The sequence below is a fragment of the Rhipicephalus microplus genome, chromosome X, assembly GCF_043290135.1.
Source record: "Rhipicephalus microplus isolate Deutch F79 chromosome X, USDA_Rmic, whole genome shotgun sequence".
Taxonomy (NCBI): Eukaryota; Metazoa; Arthropoda; class Arachnida; order Ixodida; family Ixodidae; genus Rhipicephalus; species Rhipicephalus microplus.
Window position 1 is genome coordinate 278,323,508 of NC_134710.1, and position 19,013 is coordinate 278,342,520.

Here is a 19,013-nt window from a genome sequence, read left to right on the forward strand (position 1 = left end):
CGTATGACTGCAGAGGATCACTTTTCTGGATACACTACCATGTTTGTTTTGTTCTATGGGACGCGTTCTAGAACTCGAAACAAATACAACCAAAAAAACAAACTGTGTATAGATTTCGGGCCCAATAGTGAATTTCACATGAAAGTAATGAAGCCAACTGGTCCAAAAATAGTCAGATAATTAGTTCCACTCAATAACTTTACTAAAGCTCTCAAAACAACGCTTTCCTTCATTTCCTTACTTAGAATGCAATACTGAGTGCCTTTGAATTACGAAAAGTGAATTTCACGCGTTTTGACAGCGCATCATATTTCATGATTGAAGGGGCTAATACTTGCCTTCCTTAATGTGCTCGTCCGCAACTTTGCAAATGTCTCACATATTTGACCGCCTTGAAAATTTTTCATTTTTTCCTGTCCTCCTTGAAAGAGTATAGCCGGCAGCACTTAAAGTGCCAACTTCTTAATTTTACATAAACAAAGGAGAGGAAGAAAGAGGTGGATGGGCAGTGTCGCTTGAGGGCGTCGGCTTGTCGAGTAAATTGACACAAATCAATGATAATGTTTAAACGAATTGTGAGCCAAGAAAGTCGGTATCAACCTCACTGGATGCCCTAAAATGTTGATCTGTTTCAGCTATTGCTGGGCTTTTTTTTAACATTACACTTCAAAGTCCTTTTTGGCGAGCGCACACAAAATAGTTACAATGTTACACTGGACTGTCATTTATCAAGAGCCTATTACTTTTTTTATTGCAAAGGCTTACTCGCTAAGATCGGAAACAATAGCACTCGTACATCCACCGATAAAATTGAGATCAATGATGGCGACGAGTGCACGTGTTACCTTTTTTTCTTCTTTCGTTACGTCACTGTGTGGTGCGACAGTGAGCACTTGTTTATAGGTCAAACAATGTCACGGATATCAAGGTGAACAGAATAGCGAGCCGAAGACTAGCGGAGGCAGCACTGCATGCAACTGCGCACGTATAAGGATCTGGCATTGCGCCCGCTGGGAAAAGAAAAAAAAAAGTCGACAGGCCTGCGCAGAACACGCCACGCAGTGACAACGAAAGCTCGAGGAGTGGCCTTGGGTGCACTGCAAACAGTCTTGAGGCAATTACAGCTGCAGGGTACCCGCTACGCCATATATCATTGGACATTCAGGAATAGGGCAGTGCCCACACTGCCATTATTAAACATGCGGCAGAGAAGCGAGGTACCCGCTACACATCTTTTTACGTGCCCTTTATTGAGGCTGTGATTGATGATTAACTATGGCCGAGCGTAATCGGTGCCTTAAGCCACCGACTTGTGACGTAATTAGCAATGAGTAACAACCGATTGTTATTTTCGCTCTTATAACGAGCTATATTATGTCTGTTGAGCGTGATAAACACGATCTAATAAAAATTGGATAAAAATCTGAAAAACCCGTCAATTCGCCATGAATCGAAAAGTTTTTATGCGACAATCATTCTATAAACTGGTTTTTTTCGGCTTGTCATTTTCAGCTCAAGCTGTTTTTTCCTTTTTTGTTATTTACTAACAGTTTACATTACCGATGACACATAGTGGATGGTAACATTTTGCTCTATGTGTGTCTCACAATTTTGTTATCTTACTATTTTTGGTACTATCGTTGTCAATCACATATTTATGTTTATATTCCATAGGAGGTCCCATTTTAGTTTATACACTATGGGGCCTCCTTCCGTATATCCTTATCTTGTATATTGTTTTGTGAAAGAATAAATTTATTTTTTTTTCTTGCCCACAATGACTCCTTTATAGAGTATTTTTGCAAATGAGCTTCAAGGATCACCGTGGCTGTGTTGCAGAACACTCGGCTGCCAAAGAGCCTAGGTTCAAATCCCGTTCAATTCTGGTTATATTTTTCTCAATTATGCGCGACAGCGGTTACGAACACCAACGGTGGAGAACTACGCTATCAAAGCCGGTAGTTGTGATGTGATAAGAGTTTTTAGGGTATAACGGGACATATATGCATGCGCAGATACACAGAACAAATTTTTAGTGATACAAACCGTTCGAAACTGTTCCGGCGCTTTCAAATGACACTGGCTATATATAGACTTCCGTCGAACAAGCTAAATTAGAAATCACTTAAAATAATAACAAAATGTACACCCATACTTAGTCCAATAGTGTAAGTGATCAGCCTCGGAATCATATTTTATATGCGCACGCATGCCTGCACACACACAAACACACACACGAATGCTTGTCAAAATAACAAAGTGGAGTGACACGGATTTGAAATGTGTCCACGTGGTAACGTGAAGCCAGGCCAGTGGGAGATCGCCAGGTCAAATCAAACACGCACGCAGTGAAGAAATTTTACGGGGTTTAACGTTCCAAAGCTATTCAGGCTATGAGAGGTGACGTTGTGTAGGGATGCGGATTATTCAGACCATCTGGTGTTCTTTAACCTGCACTAAAACCGTGGAGTGTACGCTTCTCTTTCGATAAAAAAAAAGAATGACAAAAAAAGAATGAAACGGAACAACACAACACACAAGCGCATGCGTTCATTGTCCTGTTTCATTCTTTTTTTTTTCATCGGTTTTCTTTGACAGTAACGCGCGAAAAGTTTAACTTATGTACAACCAACCGGCTCTTCCACCACCGAAAGGCGACCACCACGGCAACGATCCAACCCGCGTCTTTCGGGTCAATAATCACCGAGCCACCGCGACGCCCCGGTGAGCAAATTTTGTTTTGTGATGATAAAGCGCGTTTCTTGAAATATATTGACCGCCATTAATGTACCACATCAAATAATCGACTGTAAAAGACGAATGCATTCAGCCACAGAAGCACAAATGCATAGCCGAGTGCATATGTAGGTTATGGTCTATCTGATGTGGTATATATATACGAGCAGGTCAACGCCAGGCGTGGCATCTTAGCACGTGTATACGGTGTCGCGCATAAAGTGCGGCTTGGATTGCCTGCCACGGCAGCCGCATTTCGATGCGGGCGAAATCAAAGAACACCCGCGCGACAGATTTAGGAGCCCGTAACACAACCCGACGTGGTCTCAATTAATTCGGAGTCACCCGCCACAGCATACGTGCCTCAGTCATATCGTGGTTTTGGCTCGTAAAACCCGACCTTATTATATAGATTAACATTTCTACGATGTCAGCAGGATTATCTGCGAATGCATAAATATAGAATTATATCTGGATTGCTTGCTTCTTTAGCGGAGACTCCTGTCAGTTAACCCTGACGCTTCCAGCCTCAGGAAGGAAGAAAATTTATGGCGTTCTGGATTGACTGATTGACTCGGTCATTGGGTTCGTACCCCGAAGTGGCAATGAAGCTATGGAGGGCTCCGAACAAAATCACATCAACTGGGTTTGTTTAACGGGCACTCGAACTATGAACACGAGCGTTTTCGTAGGCTATAGGCTTCCCGCCAAAATGTTCAGGAGAGCACAGGCTCGTGGTATTGCAGCAAAGAACTGGAGTCATTTAATACTTGTTAGGCTCTAACGTCCCAAAACCTGAGAAACACCGTAATGAAGGGCTTCAAAATTTTCGGCCACCTGGACTTCTTTAAGGTGCACCTAAACCATCTGGAGTCGTTTGAAGTCATCTCCGCGTCGGAGTAAAATTTCGCTTTCGAAAAAAAAAAAACTGATAAGGCAAAAGAAGATATAAACATCGTTTCCGCGAGGGTCACATTCCCGCAAAAGAGCTCCCGGGCATCGCTCTCGGTTTTTCTCCGGGCGCACTGCAAATGGCCAAGTGCAACCACCCGAACGCTTTTCACCCCTGCGTTGCGTCACATTTCGCGCATTGTGTCAATCACATGTGTTTTCTACGCGTGGCCTTGTGTTTCCACTGTGCGTTGCGAGATTCGCGCGCGGCTTTTTTCCACACCACGCCGCGGCGATATAGCGAAGGCCACAGAGTCCCACTTTTATCGAAACAGAGAAGGAGAAGAAAAACGAGGAAGAGTTAGGTAACGAGACTCAAAAAGTGAGAGCAACTCCTCTCACCCCTCTCCACCACGACAAATTGAGGGCACGGTATGCGAGTCTAGGATGAACAAAGTCTACGCGTGGCGCGTTTGACCACTGCCGATGTGGAGCACGTGGTTCAGCTAAGCCAGGCGACGAGCCCCACAATTTTGTTTTTCGAGATTTCCAAGGCCACAGTTCATCACCAAGGAAGGGCGCAGAGAGTACACCCTCGTCTTACGCTGGTTGCGCAAGTTTTCTGCGCTGATATTGACTGATATGTGGGGATTAACGTCCCAAAACTTTCACATGATTACGAGAGACGCCGAATTTTAGGGCTCCGAGAATTTCCACCCCCTGGAGTTCTTTAACGTGCACCCAAATCAGAGTGCACGGGCCTACAGCGTTTTCGCCTCCTTCAGAAATGCAGCCGCCGCAGGCGGGATTCGATCCCGCGACCTGCGGGTCAGCAGCCGAGTGCCTTAGCCAGTAGGCCACCACGGCGGAGCTGCTAAGCAGTCGAAGGCCTCTCCTTGTGTAATGTCGGCACACGTGCAGTCTGAACCTGTAAAAGCAGCTTTTTATTAATCTAAATGGCACATCAAGATCTATATTGTGGAATACGTGAAATTCGTGAGGTTGTTATTCCTTTATGTAGACCGAATGACGAAAGTGTTTAATGATCCTGCTTTCATAGGAAAAAAAAACGAAATTGACCGTTACAAAGCACGGATTATAATCCACAGGGCATGTGTGTCCGCGCCGTTTCTCTTGTGAGTATATATACCTATTTCATGTTTGTATGCAGCGGTATAGGCGCCATAGACATAGTGAGGCGCTTGTAGCGACGTCAGTACACAATCGCCTCAGTATGTCGACGGCGCCTACCGCTGTTTAGAAATGCGTAATAGGTCTATATGTTCGCGCTGCTACTCCCTCGTTCTTTTGATTATAAACAGGTCATTATGAAGGAGTTAACATGTATCGTTTTCCTGAGAGACGTCGCACGAAGGGCGTGCATCGAATGGTCCGTATAATCTATATCCACGTGCAGTCCTGATCGCCCACCGGACATCGCCCTTCGACGAGGAGCTTTGTTATTGCAATAAAGGCGAGCACACACAGGAAAGCTCGAGGCCGTTGAACGCTTACGCGATACGATATCATCCGTGTACCAGAGGAGTAGGTCGACCGGTCGCTTGTTACATACGACAGAAGTATATATATATATATATATATATATATATATATATATATATATATATATATATATATATATATATATATATATATATAGCCAGCCGTGAGCACGGCTGGTTATTTTTTCATCCACTTTTCTTTCTTCTTATTTGCATTCCATTGGTTCTAATAACTTCCCCTGTACATTCCTTGGCATTACTGTCTGTTAGATCTCATTAATATTGTGTTAAAACACGGAAAAACGAGCCCTTATGTATACACTTCTTTCCCTTATATATATATGCAGAAGAATAACTTCGGTTGTACTAGATGCGCTTTCACATAACTGTTTATTCTGCCGACGTTTCGATGGGAGCCCCATCTTTTTCAAGGCATAATAATATTTACACATGTTCGGTGTCTTCTTATAGCCTGTCGAGACAGGAGGGAAGGGGTAAAAAGAAAAGTAAAACAAGTAAAAAAAAGAAAGAAACAACAAAACGGGGGGAGAAACGTTAAAGAAATATAGAAAACCTAGGAGAAGAAGCAAGACCGACACGGCGGAATGAGAAAGGGGCAGCATCTCAACAGAGTAGGACGGAGGTAGACGAGCAATGCCATCATTGTCAACAATACCTCCCCCGCACCCACTCTTCCCCAAGTGGGCTGTGTGCCGCTGTTCTTTTATTTCACCTTCCCGGTTATTCCGCTGGCGGCTCGTTCCTCTAGAAGTTTAAGACAAATCGATGGCGAGAGCTTAAGCGCTTCGAGTGCACGCTGTTGGCGTCGGGAGGAATGAAAAAGCCGGTAATTGAGGCGCCGCCATCGATATTCATTATATGCAATGGCTCCTGTCAGTGAAGGAACAGAAAATGTGCGTTAAAAAAAGGGGGAGAGGGGGACTGTACGACATCCGGGACCGCTTATCTGTGCGTTCCGGCTGTGCTTGAAGAGGCAAACCATTTCTATATTGTCAGATGCATTGGCTAAGAGCTTTCTTAGCGGGTATTAGTATTGTCGTAATGAGAGCGGACTGATTAGAGAGAAGCGTTTGTTATGTGAAAGCGCATCTACTTAAACACACACAAACACACACTATATACCGGGTGTTCAAAATTAAGCTTTATGATTTTTTTAAAATTAGGCGCTCGAAGGCACGTGAGAACCACTTGTGCAAATAAGTTAAGCGGCCAGGGGGACAGAAAGTTAGATGATAATTATCGCTGTCAGCAGCCCAATTAACTAAAATTTAATAATTAACTTTTTACTGGCTGCGGTAAGTTGGCATGTTTATATTGAAAAAATGTAGGCAGTGGTGTTTGTACACAGTTTCAGTTGGAAGATTTTTTCTAGCACGCCTGTGTTCCGAGATATCCGGCTCCAAAGTTTAATTGTCTTTCGCACGATTACGCATGCAAGAGGGTGAGGGTCCGCGCAAAGCTCCTCCCTAAAGTGACGCATCTGTTGCGTGTGGTGTTTAGTGTGTGAAGAGGGTGGAAGCGTAGGCATAGGTGATAGCAATTACCCTTGCCCTCTTCGGCCGGCGAAATCAAAATGTGACAGCGCGGTGCGCCATGAGCAGTGTTGCCATCGCTGAGCGTCAGACATCCGCTAAAAAGCAATGAGAAATCCGCCAGATTCCGCTAGATTCTAAAACATATCCGCTAAATTTCCCACTAGGGCCTATTTTATTCAAAAATACTGCAATTTCGTATGATAAATACCTTTATCATTTCTAAAAGCTTCCCAAAACTACGAGAGCTGAAATAACATATAAAATAGTCTTTCAAGGAGTCTAACTAGAACACTTGAGGCTTCAGTGCTGCGGTGGTCGTCATTGGTGAACATCATCACAGATGAGGCTAAACGTTATTCATGTTCGCACTGATGAAAAAACAACTCACAGGTCAACGAAAAACACATCGAGGTCTTTGTCGCCACTGTTGTCGTCTGGCACCATCTCTACAGGACCACTGGTACTTGTTGAGGGAGCAGACAGGTGACTTGATTGCACATACGCGGTAGATGTCCCGATTGCACTAACAAATGCCGCGGGAAGTTCGTAATCAAAACAACTTCTCTGGTGTCACTTCAATCCCGCTCTTACGACGAGGATGGCATTTGTTTCCGGCTTCAGCTTGTTCCTTAGCTTGGATTTTACTATGTTGAGCTGACTAAATGTCCTCTCTACTTCGGCATTTGAATGCGGCAACACGAGCATCAACATGGCAAATCCGGCCAGCTCAACGAATGGGTTTTCGCTGCAGGCGTCCTTATAGGAGTGAACTTCACACCAGAGGGCGCGCAGAGCCCAAAGATTGGTGCATCGCAGCTCGTCCGTTATTTATTTCTTAGAAAGCGATCGCCGCTTTGAGACCTCACGGATTTGTTTGTCTGAGATAGGCGAAGCAAGTGAACAGGAGCCTCTGAAGTTAAACAATTTCCGCATTTTTAGAGAACACGGAAATGGTTTCTTGCAGGGCGATTTTGAATTGGTCCACTGCGTGAGGTATCCACCAGAAACCCGCTATGTACAAAAATGACCCGTCAGAAAATCCACTAGCCGCTAGACTGATTTTTTCCCCGTCAATATAAAATAAAATCCGCCAGACTTAGCGGGGAATCCGCTAAGTTGGCATCACTGGCCATGAGCCTTACGCATGATCCTGATGAACGCGATAACAGGAGACCATTTTCGCGACGTTTTTTCGTGACTTTAGATCACACTGAGACATCTTCTTGTGAACGCGTTAGCAGGACCGTCCTGCACTAGGGTGCCTCCGGTTAGAGCACAGCGTCTCTGCATTGAAGGTCTACCAAGGAAATCCACGTGGAGTCCTTTCGAGCTAATATGGCTGCTTCTGGCGTGAGGTATTCTACCAAAGTAAAAGTAGACGTGGTGCTTGCAATGGCTGAAATGAATGGCAACGCTTCGTTAGCAATGGAGCTTTACGCGTCTCGCCACCCACACCGTCCCCTTCCAACAAGGCCCACTTTCACAAACCTGTTTCGACGCTTCTGCACAACAGGCTCTGTCCACCTTCCGAGACGGACCAGGAAGGCAATCGTCGATGAAGACTTTGAAATCGACGTTGTCGCGTGCGTAACCTCGATGCCAGAGCTCAGCATCCGACAGATTGCCGATCAGTGCGGTCGCAGCATCGGAACAGTCACAAATGTTTTAAGAAAGCACAAGTTCCATCCATATCACGTTTACCTTCATCAGGACCTAAATGAGGCGGACTTTGAAAGGCGAGTTGACTTCTGCAATTGGGGCCTCATCAAAACTGATCAAGAAAATGACTTTTTGCACAGAATAATTTGGACTGATGAAGCTCGGTTTTGCCGAAATGGAAGTGTTAATCTTCACAACGCCCATTATTGGGCACAAGAAAACCCACACTGGCTGAGGCAGCACAAGCATCAAGTTCGCTGGAGTGTGAATGTGTGGTGCGGCATACTCGGGGACAGGATCATCGGACCTCACTTTTTTGAGGACAACTTGAACGGAAAGATGTACACAGAAGAAATATTAGGTGTTGTCATTGATGATCTTGTCTGCAGTCTTTCCCTGAATGACCTGCGCCAAGTATGGTTTCAGCACGATGGAGCACCACCACATTTTTCTACCAGGGCGAAGAACTGGTTGGACAGACGTTTTCCACAACAGTGGATTGGGCGCGCAGGAGCGATGTTTTGGCCACCAAGATCACCTGACCTTTCTCCGCTCGACTTTTTCCTTTGGGGCTACGTTAAAGATCGAGTTTACGTAACAGAGCCCAGCGATGTTAATGACATGAAGGACAGGATAACATCTGCCTGTGCGAGTATTCCTGCAGAAGTACTGCGCCGAGTCATCGAGTCGACGCGACAGCGGTTCATGCTTTGCGTTGCTGCCGAAGGCAGGCATTTTGAACACTTTTTGGGGCATTGACGTCTTGAGAGGTGAAGAGTTTCGATGAGATTTGTGCATGACCGAAATATGCTTATGTAGCAGCAGGAAATATGCGTTAGCAAGGATAAAACTGTTTCAGTTATTATTGGTGGAGTTGTTGCTCTTGTTTCAATAAAAGTTACAGTACTCGGACATCAGCAGTCACGCTATTCGCGTAGCCCAGGCAACGACCACGCATGCTTCTCTAGTGATTATTACGCACGCGCACTGGCATCCAGATTCTCCGCTCGCACCATTATCTCGGCATGGTATCTGCCACTATCGTTAGAGGCTCTGCAGTTGCGTGTTACGACACTGGTTGCAAGCGTTCTTCGATTTTTGATTTCGACGGCCGAAGAGGGCAAGGGTAATTGCTATCACCTATGCCTACGCTTCCACCCTCTTCACACACTAAACACCACACGCAACAGATGCGTCACTTTAGGGAGGAGCTTTGCGCGGACCCTCACCCTCTTGCATGCGTAATCGTGCGAAAGACAATTAAACTTTGGAGCCGGATATCTCGGAACACAGGCGTGCTAGAAAAAATCTTCCAACTGAAACTGTGTACAAACACCACTGCCTACATTTTTTCAATATAAACATGCCAACTTACCGCAGCCAGTAAAAAGTTAATTATTAAATTTTAGTTAATTGGGCTGCTGACAGCGATAATTATCATCTAACTTTCTGTCCCCCTGGCCGCTTAACTTATTTGCACAAGTGGTTCTCACGTGCCTTCGAGCGCCTAATTTTAAAAAAATCATAAAGCTTAATTTTGAACACCCGGTATATACATATATATATATATTGTTGAAACTTGCTGGGCTAATTGGTTATTCGTCACATTGTAATATTTAGCGCTACTTTGGATCTCAAAATAGACAATCACACATCCACCCGAACACACACCTACTCGGTTGGGTGGATGTGCAAGTGTTTGTGGCAGTGTTTGCGAGAGTCAAGGTTGCACTTAATATCTTACAATATGATATATACGGAGTGTTGCAAGAAGTGTGTCCAATATTATTTAAAAATCACCAAAACAACGCTATTTGCTCACTGTCATGACAGTTGTTTTTTTTTTGTAGCGGCAGGCATTTTAAGAAGCTTGAATACATCATAAAGAACAAACAAGAAAAGCTGAATTAACGTTTTAATTAGTGGAGTTAGATCGTTCGGTCAATTTGGAGAATTCTAGTCTTTCATGCAAAGAACCGATTGCCGCTTTGAGGTTTTGGAAACGTGGCCTCTAGTAATAACTGCGAAATATTGAAATCCTCCCCAATGCTGCGGAGAAACTGAAACGCAAATGACCACAACTGAAATGAGGGAGCGTTGTTACATCAACCGATTTCGTTGTGTGGGTGTGTCGGCTGCGCTTGCGGTTACAGCACGCATGACGCACATACGTTAACTAACGAGAAAAAACTGCACCCCTGAAACCACTGTTTTGAACAGTGATGTCATTGTAGTCATCTGCTTGTTGCACTCATCGGTACTTTGGTTTCGGTTTCGTCGCAGAATTTAGGACATTTTCATTATTTTGTCATTATTATTAAAGGCCGCTTTTCAGAAATCTCAAAGTCGCAATGCGTTTCTCGCATCAAAAAGTTCAATGCTCTCATTTGACTTAAGTGCCTACATCTACTAATTAAACAGTTAATAAATTTACCTTATTACTATTCCCATTGATTACTGTTCCCATTTCAGTTGAGTCATCATAGCAAAAAAAAAAAAAACGCGAATCACCAGGTCCTCGCCTATACAACGGACTTCCACACACTATGCGTGTGAAACACGACATACTTGTGATATTTTATTTTTTTTGCGCGAAACGAACATGCTTTTTAGGTGGAACTTCTGGAAAAATTCACAAGGTAATGAAATTTAGCGAGTGATGCTGAATCTTTAGCCACAGCGACAAATTACACTTGATAGTCTAGCCTATATGAGCAAGTAGATCGAAAAGGCGCTCATACATTTTTTTTTTAACGCGGATGCGTTACAGAGAGCTCGTTCCGCAGACATTCTGGTGTCAGCACCGTTAGTTGTGCACGAAAAATGATTTTGTCCACGAGTGAAAATCGTGAAAAGTTCAAATAAATGAATACAAATTAGAGGGAGCTTAAGCTTCGCCTTTAAGAGCAGATTGCGAAAGTGTCCTCGTGCACATCGCCTTCTGAACTCGGTGAATGTCTGAGCTGTAAGGAAATGAACGACGGTGCGCGTAACATTGTCCGTTTCAATGTTGTATCATTAAATGCCCACTGCAAGCTCAGTTGCTAAGTGCCCACTACGACATAATGTGTTTGTTTTACGGGTGCGTCACGTAGTCAGCCTTCCGTTGATTGGCAAATGGAGGAATTACGGCGTAATGGGCACTTATCTGTACTGGCAGTACCCATTCAAGGATAGTTTGACATGAGCAACGTTCCGCGCGCAATGGGTACATTTCCTTACGACTCGGTTGAAGCATGTACCGAGAACGGAAGTCGTGGTTAGCAATTGAGAAGGGAGGGGGGTGATTTTAAATGAAAAAAAAAGTGACCCCGTAACTGTCTCTCAGGAGGAGGGCACCTCGACAGTAGCTCACGAGGGGTGGGGGTAAGGAGGGAATAAAAGGACAGGGAGAAATAAAAGGTATAGGTATAGAGAGAGGGGCAGGGACAGAGCGAACCACGTACAGAAATAAGGAATAGATAGGAAAGATGGTTGTTTTGAAATGAGAGCGCACTACTTAGACGAGAACAGTTATACAGGGACAAGCGCTTACTACCAACTGAAAACTTATTCGGAAAACTCAAATTTCTGTCCGCGTCTAAGTAGTGCGCTCTCATTTCGAAACAATAATATATCACCAACTCAACCATATTAGGAAAAATGGACGTGGTCGAAAGAGTCCGAAAACGGGGCACCACTCGGGTAGAGCTCTTGTCGGCGGCAGGGGATGGCGTAGGGCGAGCCAGATGGCCAGAGCTGCGCTGTCGCCGGAGATTACGGGGGCACAACTGGCCGGCACAAAATCCAGGGCGCGAGTCGTTGAGAAGGCGATGGGAACGGGGCCTTACTACGCTATCACATTCCAGCTTTGAAGGCGAAGCTCAATCATCCTACAAGTCCACCTCTTTTCGTTTTGTTGCACATTTTGGCTGTAAGCCTATATTCCTTGTTTTGTGTTACGAGATTTAAGCGTTATCCACTTAAATCACAAAAACAGGCACACCGAGCCCCGGTAAAAGACCAATCGTACGAGCATAACCTGGAACAGTGCACACGATGAACAACGCGCGATGAAACAGCGTATACGTATGTGAGAAGCGAGCAAACGTATAAACAAAGTCTCCGCAACGCTAAGGGGACAGAAGTTTTGCCCATTCACAGAACTGCAGATACAGTGAAGGGCGACCACCACCGCTTCGATTTCTCGACGCTCCATTTCGTGGAAAACGCCAAAGCGCTGCTACATCCCCTTCAGATCGGCCTTGTATGTTATAGGTCGGAGAGCGAGAGGAAAATAAAGGTGAACCGAGTCGCACGACTGCTATGATATAAAGAATGCGCCTCAAAGATGTCCTTTCGTAACAGGTGCAATATCGACTGCTTGTAAGAAAAAAATTAAAAATGCGTTTCAGTTCGCACGGTTCACCAAGATCATATTGAATAAAATGGTTTGTTATACATGGAGATACGGGTGTGGATGGCTTAAATTATACGCGTCGATAGTGTTCGCCACTGCGGGTATCAGGTGCTACAAGGAGGTCGATATACCCAATGCATAGTGTTTAGGCATTCAACTTGAGCAAACAGCAAGCGTATCGTGCATTTTCTGCAGTTAAATTCCGAAAATAGGACAGCTAAAGGGGATAATCGCACTTCATCATATATACTGCGCTCTGCCCCGCCGCAGTGGTCTAATGGCTAAAATACTCGGCTGCTGACCCGCAGGTCGCGGGATCGAATCCCGGCTGCACTTCCGATGGAGGCGTAAATGGTGTAGGCCCGTGTGCTCAGACTTGGGTGCACGTTAGAGAACCCCAGGTGGTCGAAATTTCCGGAGCTCTCCCGTACAGCGTCTTTCATAATCGTATCGTGGTTTCGGGAAGTTAAACCCCACATATCAGTAATATAGTGCGCATTATCGTGCACGATGTCTGACTGCAAAGACAATGAAAAGATGACAGAACAGTGACGCTTTGCCACCGCTTTTCTTTGTTTTCAGCTCTTCTGCTGAACACGCACCGCCCGTCCCACCGCGCTGGGGGTCCCTATAGTGGGCGTGATTCGACGCGCATGCGCAGTTGCTTAACGGCGATGAGGCGTAGTGTAGTATCTGATCGTACGCTATCGAAATCACCGTTAGGGGCGTCCTTCAAACTCGTGGAAGCCTTATCGAGGCGCAATATACGTATGACAGGCAGTTATCGCCGCGTGATTCGGTGCAGACGTACCTCGCCCACACGACCGCATACCACACAGCCGCCTTTTACTTTAAAAACAGACCGGCGCGCATAGCAACTTCAGACGAGTCAAAATGAATCTCTGTTGAGTGAAGCTTAACGTGCCAACTACAACGTCGTATAAGAAAAGGCATCCGCGAGTCCAAAGAATCGCGACCCTCAAAGGCTTGCCGGTGTCATACGTGTTGGTATGCGTGGTTTTCCAATAATAGACCCCTTTTTGATCGTGGAATTATCGGTGATCAGCAGTTTCTGATATGGTAATCTGATGTTTCATCGTAGTGGCTTGTTTCAAGCTGCCACATTTAATTGTGTCCTGTAGCAGTTGGAGTGTTGCGCTGCTAAGCACGCGCGTAAAGGTCGATTCCTGACATGCTGGAAGGAAAAAATAGAGGAGAGAGAATTGCGTAATGTGATGGAAAGCAGGAAAATAATATGTCGGCCAGGCAGACGCAAAGCTGTGCTTGCGTCTATCATTCCAATATTGGGAAAGCTCCTGACTTTACATTTTCCCTTGCCAAGCGACCTTCAACATGCACGTTGACGTACATGCGAAGCACTTTGTATATGTCTTCAACTTAAAGTGATCCATGTGACGCAATGTTGATCTAGAGCACAGGTCATAACATTATGCAGCGAGCGAAAAATTGAGGCACTGTGTTGATCACGAGCTCTGTCCATTCGCAAGTGCACCAGTTCAGCTGTATGCTCGCAGACGTTGAAATTGTTTTAAAAATAAATTTCTAGTCTAGAAGATGCTGAGAGCGTGCATCCGGCTTACGCATACACTCATGTCACAATGGCATGCGCCATTCTGGGAAGAGCGGCCAGAAATGAACGTGCTCGGACAATAGCATATAAATGAAGCAACTGGAATGCACCAAAATAGAAGGAACCATCAAATATCATTTTATTACAGAGGCTTCGGGTATTATTCATGCCAGTGTGCTAGAAAATTTTGTTTTAACACCTTATTTATACTGACATAAGTGCAGTTTTTTTATGCCGGGGTTTCTTTGTCGATTATGCATAACAGAGGTTGGACTCTTCACTGGCACTAGAAGTACTTGGCCAGTCAGTCTCGGCAAACAAAGTATCGCTTCGAAAGGATTTTAAATGCTCATCCGCATGGTAGACGATTGCTTTGGCACCCAGTTATAGAAAGCGAGCAGTCAGAACACTGCGCAAAACAGAGTGCAGACGAAATGAAATCTTGTTAAGTTCACAGGTTCAATCGACTATCGCTTTACGTGTGCTTCGTCCTGCGCATTCATTCCAATAAATGTTTGTAGCTGTCGCTGGGTCAAATCCTCTGAATAAAAAATAGGGGACCCTAAAGCTTAGCGCGTGTGTTTGTAAAGCGTGGAAGTTACTTTAACTGAATTCACAAGCAGACGATGGTAGAACCTCCGCTTTCTACGCAAATGACCCGGGCTTCATCCACACTTGGACCCAGGATTCTTTTATTATTTCATTTTTTTTTTGCATGGATCTCGATTTTTTAGTCACGCATAAAATGATTTTTCGCTCACAACCAACTACGCCGACGCCGGAATTTCTGCGAAACAAGCTCTTTAACGATCTCGCGTTAAAGCAGACATCGATATATGCCACTCAGCTAGTGCAATGTATACTACTTGCCAGAGTGTCACTTGAGCTATAGTACATTGCACCCAAGTCCAGTGACAACAATAGCTAAGAAGCAGTGATTTACATACGTTCGCGCTTTGCTCGGCCCAGTTACGCCAGCGCTTATGGTTCACGTTGTATTGAAAATATTTTAGCCGAATCAATCACCGCTTCACAAGGACGTGTCCAAACCTGCGTTACAAAGATATAAAAAGTAAAATGTTGCTTCTCGCAAATTAAGCGTGCAAAGAAAGGCACGCAAGCGCGATAATTTTGTTTGATTACAAAAAAAAAAAAACATTGCTTTCGCCTCTTGCTTTCTTGATGCTCTTTGCCCAAATTATTCGGTGCCGTTGCTGCAGTTAGCTGATACGAGTAGCAAATGAACGCCCCTCCAATAACCATGGGCGAAAAGTTTAAAGCCAACTATACAATGAAAAATCACGATGATATCGCCATCATTATTAATATTATTTACGGAAGCGTTACGGCTTGCGAAAATCCTCGTTTCCCGCTGCGCCTTCATGAAACTTTTTACATTGTGTGTCATTGGATCACGTCTTTGCGAGCGCCAAAACGAACAGTGATGCGAGAACATTGGCGCCTTTTTCGAATGGCACCCTCGGAGCTTCCAGGAAGAGATAAATTCGCAAGAGAGCATTCAGGGATGTGGAAGAGTTCTCTTGCAGCGACAATCGCATCTGTCTTATCGCCCTTTGTGCTTGCTATAAGAGCCCGGTGGAAACTTTCTTCCTGTCTCACTGCTGTCTTGGAAGTAGAGAGGCGATTTGCCTCTGGAGCGCTTGAGTGTTATCTGTGCCGTGCATTGCGCGTATAATTTCGCTTCTCAGCTGACAAATGCGGAGTAGCATGGCAGGAAGACCTCTTCACGACACATTCAATCTTTCTTGTGCGAGAAGCAAAGCCAAATCTCATCGTCTGTTGATAAATGTGCGGGGGACAGTTTGTTTTTCTCCTTTAAAAGGCGATTGCGAGCAAGTTCAAGAGAATCACCGGGACACGGCTGCTGTCATTCTTTTTTTCAGCAGTCTTGCAGTAAGCGCAATATCTTCCGCTTTAGCTCTCAGAAGCAATTGAAATAGTGCAAACACGCCAAGGATAGGTCAATATTTTCTTGATTCGGTTTATTTGGTGTTTTAGTTACATGACTATATTTGCTTGCGCATGGCTTAGCTACCAATCTAAGAGCGTGTACTGCGACATGGCCTTGTGTCTTCAGCACGGACTGCTTCGGGAGGCCCCGAGAAGGGCTCCAGTAGCATGCCGGAGCTCTTACTGACCGGTGACAGGTCAGAGATCGAAAAACAACACATCCGATCGCAGACGGGTTGTCGCCGGGTTGGAACTCGACGACAACCGTCTGTCGAAAAATTTATTAACCAGCAAAACGGAAAACACACGCACAGATGACTACCAATGAGCACGCACGTGACTTCTGATAAACTAACTAACAATTATTGCGGTAAAGAAAGCAATCATACGTGTCATGATTGATTTGTGGGGTTTAACGTCCCAAAACCACCATATGATTATGAGAGACGCCGTAGTGGAGGGCTCCGGAAATTTCGACCAGCTGGAGTTCTTTAACGTGCACCCAAATCTGAGTACACGGGCCTACAACATTTCCGCCTCCATCGGAAATGCAGCCGCCACAGCCGGGATTTGATCCCGCGACCTGCGGGCAGCCGAGTACCTTAGCCACTAGACCACCGTGACGGGGCAATCATACGTGTCATAAGATATCTGCCATTTGTGGAATAGTTTGGATAAAATAGAAGACTGGCATCTTGCGTTGTACAGTGGAAAACGCGTAAGACGATGCCGTCATCCGTTAAAACAGAGGCACGTGAAGTCGTTTCACTACAGGCTCAGATTTCATACAGCTGCCTCCCTGCTCGGGTGAGGAGAGTCCAACTTAAAAAAAAAATAGGGAACACAGATACGCAACACAACAGGCTGCTACGCGACAGTATAATGTAGCGAGCGAAGGCAGCGGACTCAGGTCTTATAGCACTCGAGGAAAAATGAAGTGAAATCAGGAAAAGGAACCGCTAGGTCGTTCACATTGACCGAGAGTTAAAAAAAAATGATTCCTTTCACCGGGGATCGGTGCGTAAGCGTGTTGTAAACGAAAAACGCGTTGCGCGCTGCTAGCACAAGGCGCTCGAATTCGCTGATCAGAAGCACGCACACCCACACACACACAAAAAAGAAAAAAAAAACTGAAAGAGAAAACTAAGTCCTATTAGTGCTAACAGTTTTCAAGGCGGGACAGCTGTAAATAACGTTACAAACAGTGTTAATTGACTCGCATGATGCAACCGCTGCGCGAATGACGTTGCGGTTGTATAACAACGTACCTGGGATGAAAACTTGCCGATTCGCTTGCGACCGTCGGCACTGTGACTCGGGGTGTCCCTCGGTTAGGTTAATGTGGGAGGAAGCAGAAGTGACACACTGATTCGTCCGAGTCGTGTGCCCGGCTGCGTCGTCCCTCTCTCTTGAGCACCGGCGTGCGTCCGTGCGGGTTGTGGAGCGAGCGTGCGCCTGCGGCAGCCGTCAGTGCTGAAGTGGCCGGTGCGAACGCCCCGACGAGCGAGCAAACGCGGATGCCTCGGGGTGCTCCCCTTCGGTGCGGCGGATGGCGGAACTGACGCGCGTCCCTTCGGCGTACGAAGGATGACTAGACGCCCGCCGGTGCACATGCACTCGGCGGAGGCACAACTAAACGCCCGCACCCACTCCCCCAGGGGGCCACTCTCACCCACATCACCGATTGCCGATCGGTGGCAAGGCTCCGGCGGATCGACAACGGTTTCTCTCGCCTCCTCTCCCAGCGGTCGACCACCTTCCCCCGACCTCCGCCCCGTTCTAACAAGCAGCAACATCCACTCAGCCCGAAGGATAACCCCAGACGATGGCAGAGAGTGAGCGACGGAATTTTCGGGAGCATGACGATAGTTATAGCGCGAGAACAAAACGACGACACAGAGGCAAGAAAGACACGAAGGACACTGTGTTCTTGTCTCGGTGTCGTCGTTTTGTTCTCGCTCTATAACTATCGTCATGCCATACCAACTAGCCGAAGCGGCCACACTTCTGAGTTACATTTCCGGAGCAGCAGCTGCTGTTCAATTCCTGCTAAGCGTCACAATTTTCCACTTTAAGAGACGATAGTCTTTCTTGGGGCCCTTCGACGCAAAAACTCTGGTCTGTCTGTCTGTACGTTTGTTTGTTTGTTTGTCCACCATTACCACAAATTGGGTATGTCGCTCAAGATTAAGTGTTCATACGTGTGCGATTGCCAATTAAAAAGCAATTATTGCGCATATTTGGGGCACCATAACAACACAAAAGCACATATATATTCTGCATGTGCGTCTTTTACTAGAACAGGCATATATATATATATATATATATATATATATATATATATATATATATATATATATATATATATATATATATATATATATATATATATATATATATATATATATATATATATATATATATATATATATATATATATATATATATATATATATATATATATATATGCTTTCCTAATAAGTTTCGCAGGAATGCACTTTGGCGACGAAGGGATCAAACAGAAACGTCTGATCATTGCCACAAAGCGGCTGCGCGATCGAAGGCTGTGTAGCCGTCGGGGATGCCTATTGTTGTAGAAGTTGTAACCGGTCTTCGAGACAGCAGCGTCAGACGAGGAAGTCTGGGAAGAGAAGTGTCTGCTTGATACGGTAGCGCCGATGCATTTGGCATGTACGAATACAACGCGC

At 45.3% G+C, this 19,013-nt stretch overlaps 1 protein-coding gene across 1 annotated transcript in view; it reads right to left on the minus strand.

Moving 5' to 3' along the window:
* LOC119161465 (sterol O-acyltransferase 1) overlaps positions 1 to 17,811 on the minus strand; it is an 84,327-nt gene extending 66,516 nt beyond the window's left edge. The window contains exon 1 of the mRNA XM_037413951.2: positions 17,574 to 17,811. The gene's annotated coding sequence lies outside the window, so the exon portion shown is untranslated. The remainder of the gene's footprint in view (positions 1 to 17,573) is intronic.
* Positions 17,812 to 19,013: the final 1,202 nt, after the last annotated feature.